The 4,823-nt window shown below is 39.0% G+C and overlaps 1 long non-coding RNA gene across 1 annotated transcript; it reads left to right on the top strand.

The window, feature by feature from the left end:
* The first annotated feature begins 1,919 nt into the window (after positions 1–1,919).
* LOC118750991 lies at positions 1,920–3,444 on the top strand. Its single transcript, XR_004994468.1, has 3 exons — positions 1,920–1,996; positions 2,480–2,482; positions 3,370–3,444. It is a non-coding gene; the product is annotated as an uncharacterized LOC118750991 (long non-coding RNA).
* Positions 3,445–4,823: the final 1,379 nt, after the last annotated feature.

Here is a 4,823-nt window from a genome sequence, read left to right as displayed (position 1 = left end):
GATTTTGGTTAAATAAATCATTTATTTCAAAGAAATTTTTATTTATTTATTATTTTTGTAAATTTCTGGAAACCGATTGAAACCTGTGATTGAAATGGTTTCGGTATCGTTCCTTTTCAAGTCAAGATAACGGTTACGGTTTCGGTTTCGGTTTTGAAAAACGAAACGGTTTTAAACGGTTACGGTTTCGGTTTGGGTTTCGGTTTCATTCCTTGAAAAAAACATTATTTTTTTTTGACCCACCCTACTGAATATAGTTTAAAAATGTGTAGGACTGACTTGAGGACCAGATTGAGCACTGATATAGTTGCAGCAATATTATATACAAACCAAGCCATAAAAAATAACGGTGATACTTTGTTTGAACCGCAAGAAAAAATGTACTAATTGAATTGGAGAATTTAATTAATTTTTATACTATGTACCTGTAAATAGTATATAGTACAAAATACTCATATATGTAGTAAGAAAGTTTTGAGTGATTTGTTCGGATTTTGAGGATTTTTCATTTGTTTTTGAGGTATTTGTTAATTTCTTTGCGGCAGCACTGGTTAATACGGTCTCTTGTGTTGATTGGCCGTGTTGCTGACGCTGCTGTCGTCATTGTCGTTGCTGGTGTAGGGGCAGGCGTTCGTGTGGGCTAAATTCTGTGGATATTTATTTATTTACTTTTATTTATTTATATTTCAGTCAATGAATACATAGTTTCTTACTGACTAAGCTTAAAAATACAACTTCAATTTAAGTTGGTGATCAACTAATTAATGAATTAAAGTAATTCGAGACTATGTTTTTTAAAACGACTCCAGGAAGTGAAAGATCTATTTCCACCGTTTGGTTTATTTGATTGATATCCCTGAGGGCTCGCCTAATAGGTGCATTCAAAGCATAATTCGACAATGCGGATTGCACGTAAAATAAGTCAGAACGCCGCAAATTTCTTACAGGAATATTGAGCGGTATTCTTCGCAGGATTTCTGAGCAATCGACAATATTAGTTATAACATTCAAGATAAACGAGCAGGATAGGCACTTTCTCCTATCTTCAGCAAATCAAGATTTAAAAGTAAGCAACGTGACTTATAGGAAGGCATTGGCTGCGCAAAGTTGAGAAACCTTAGCGCAGACTTGATAAAAATCTTTTGTAAACGTTTAATCATGTTTATATACTACGTATGAAAGGGTCGCCAAATATTTGCGGCATATTCTAGACGGGACCTGACAAAAGCAATATAAAGTTTTTTAAGAGTGTACGGGTCAGAAAAATCAGAACTTTTACGACGCACTAAAGCCCACGTGGAATATGAATTTGCAACAATGAAGTTAATATGAGTATTATATGTGAGTTTTGAGTCAAAATAAACCCCCTAGGTCTTTGACTTGATCTACAAATTTCAGTTTAGTACCTGCTATCGTGTAAGATGTGCTTACTGTATTCGACTTTCTAGAATAAACCATATGAGAACATTTTTCAATATTTAAGAAGTGTTGATGTCGTTCACACCAAGAGTTAACTCTATCTAGACCGAATAAACTTTGAGATCGTCAGCGTATAGAAGAAATTTGGAGAATAAGAAACACGAGCTTATGTCATTGATAAAGATTATAAATAAAAGAGGTCCAAGATAACTTCCCTGAGGGACGCCAGAACTAGCGTGAAAAGAACGCGATGTTGCGCCTTCGATTTGTCCCCTACAGCACCTCCCGGATAGATAGGAACTGATCCATTCGAGGAAGACGGAGTGAAAACCCATGTACGCCAATTTACTAATTAAGATTTTATAGGACACCCTATCGAATGCCTTGGCAAAATCAGTATATACTGTATCAATTTGATACCCAGTCTCGAAGCCTGTAATGTAGTCATCCGTAAAAATAGCAAGATTAGATATCATGGATCTCCCGTTAACGAAACCGTGCTGATTCGGACAAATTACGTTTTGAATTGCAAAAGCAATTTTATCCTTGATAATGCTTTCGAACAATTTAGCAACCGGTCAGTAATTCGAACATCACTTTTATTTCCATTTTTGAAAATAAGTGTAATATAAGCACTTTTCCAATCTGCTAAAAACGTACCCGTAGAGAGCGATAAATTAAAGATCAAAAGTAGAGGCTTAATAGAGCAGAGCAGTTCTTGAAGAGAATAGGAGATAGGCCATCTACATCAGTCTGAGTGGATGGTTTTAAACTCGAAATACCTTTCAGCACATCATCGTCGGTTAGCAACAGTGAGCCAAAAGATACGTGTGAGTTAGAAAGTGTAGGATTAATAGGATCCGTATCATCATCACTAACGAAATTTGCACTAAAAAAGTCCGGAAATAGCTCAGGTGAGTCTTGGGCCGAATTAGCATGTTTATTTTTATAAAACATCGAGGTAGGAATGTTGGATTTATTTTTATTTGATTTAATAAACGACCAAAAGGCCTTATACCATGTCCCCACCGGAGCTAACCACGTAGTTATGGCTATTGAGTTGGTTATCCCGATAACCCACTTGATTTAGCGTAGTTTCGCCATATACAAATTACAGCCCTGAACCATTTCACTGAGACGGTTAAAAGCTAACCAACTCGAAACCACGTCGAAAGTCTGATACAACCCTGTGTTTCCCGCCATCTATGAGTCATTAGCGTCGAAATGTAAAGAATTCGTTCCCTCCTAGTGTTTGGACTCAACTAAAATCAGATTAGATTTACTCCGGTTTTTAAAATAAATTGAAATCTACTCCTCTACCCGCTGCACTTCAAATCTATTCCGTTTTTTTCATTCATGTTATGCCCCTCTTGGGGCCGTTTTTTGAGTGTTCACCACCGGTTTCAGTAAAAAAATTGAAAAGTAGCCAAATCTCACTGTTAAAAAGTAACTCTTTCATAGCAATGCGTCAATAAATTAACTTCGTTATTTTTTGACGTATGGCTGTACAAACTGGCGGATGCAGAACTTTACTTAAGTTGTTAAAAAATATATGTAGATTGAAATTTATATAAAGTAGAAGAGGTTTACTTTTTAAAAAATTAAGTGTTAGATGCGTTCTGCTTCATAGAAAATGCTAAAAATTACCTAAATATGTAACATATTATCCTTGCATTGCTTCCCGTTCTTATTTTGCATGAATAGAAAATATTTTAGTCAAACAATTAATGTCAGAAACAAAAATAAAAAATTCAATCTAGTACGGAAAATTTGTTTTTGGTCCGATTTTTGCAGCGATTTAGTCCTGAATCGAAGTTTGGAGGTCCGAACACTGTTCTTTACATTTGTACTGTTTTATAAACCTCAAACCGCAGTGTGGACACCAATAGTTAGTGATGTGGTTAAGTTCGATTCGAGATGGTTATTTTTTTGGTGGGGACATGGTATTAGGGTTGGTCTTTATATTGCTTTCGAAGTTCCTGATATATTTCTTACGAAGCGACTTATCAAGATTTTTAAACTCAGACACTTTGAATTTTTTGTAAAGCCCGTTACAAAGATTTTAAATGCTTCAGTTGTTTGGTGTACCAAGGCAACTTATATCTCCTTTCAGAAAAAATTGGAACATGATTCACACAATAATCATGGACCTTAGTTTTAAAAAGTTCGAAACTATTGACTACATCAACGTTAGCAAAAAGATAGTCCCAATCAAGCTCAAGCAGCTGGTTGTTAAGGATCTCAAAGTTACAAAGATTAAAATTAAATTTTACATTATCACTTCCGGCATTTAAAAATTCATAGAACTCTAAATCTAATACTTAGCACTAGACGGAGTTAAAAAGCCTGAATCCTCTAAATATGACAAAGAAATACCGCTAAAATTAAAATCACCCAGCACGCATAACTGCTTATCCGCGATCACTCAATGTAACGCTGCGACGTTGTCAACATGTAAATTGTTTAACGATTCGTGACTATTGGGAGGAATGTAGGTGAATATTTTGGTCGCTTGGTCCCTTCGCACTCACTTGGTACACACGCACTGATTTCCGTTTAAAGGAAACACTTGGGTTTGAATTTTAAAAGGTTTACAATATTCAGCTTTATTTACAAGCATTTCAAAAGTTATAAAGCTTAGCGCAAATTTCTTTTTATTTTGATTGAACACATATATAAACCTAGCGTTGGCTGATTTGAAGTTATTTGCACAATCCTTTAGAAGGCGCGCGTGCGCGATGTCCGACGTTAATAGCTGAACTAACTTTGGCATCATTTGGCACGATGATGGTAGGCGGCCGTGCGCGCTCGTTAATCATTTTTCGAACTTCACGCCGCTGCGGCCACAGGATGCACGCACGGCCGCTGAATTTAGTTTAAGCGGCGGCTTAAACATCGTCCCCGCCCTGCAGGAATGCGTTGCTGAGCGTCTCCTGCAGCTCTTTCAGGGCGCGGATCGTGTTGCCAATGACGCGGTTGGTGGTGCGGCCCTGGAAATTGGCCGTTTGTAGGCCTTGGGGAGTGCGCGCGATCGTCCGGGGGCGGTCTTCTTGCGCGGCGGTTGCGGCGCCTGGTTGCGCGGGTTCTTCTGCGCCTTCTTCTGCCCACCTTTCTTCGGCGGTGCCCTCCGCTTGATGGGCTTGCATGATGTCGATTTGGCCCGGTTGGGCTGCTGGTTTCATTGGCCTGTGCGCGCGGGCCTGTTAACTGCCACATGCAGCAGCGTATGGTGCGCTAAGCCACAGGTCTTGCAACTACCTGGCGAGTCGCATTCCTCGGTAGTGTGGGTGAGCGCAAGGCAGTTGACGCAGTAGCCTGGCGCGCGGGCTACTCCCAACCGTTGCGGCGGCTTCATCGCCTTGAAGGCCGGGCACGTCCGCAATGCGTGGTAACGGTGGCAGAGC

Source organism: Rhagoletis pomonella, unplaced genomic scaffold (genome assembly GCF_013731165.1).
Source record: "Rhagoletis pomonella isolate Grant_MI unplaced genomic scaffold, Rhpom_1.0 Rhpom_scaffold_00483, whole genome shotgun sequence".
Lineage (NCBI taxonomy): Eukaryota > Metazoa > Arthropoda > Insecta > Diptera > Tephritidae > Rhagoletis > Rhagoletis pomonella.
The sequence above is the reverse complement of the archived record's forward strand: the minus strand, read 5'-3'. Positions and strand labels throughout refer to the sequence as shown.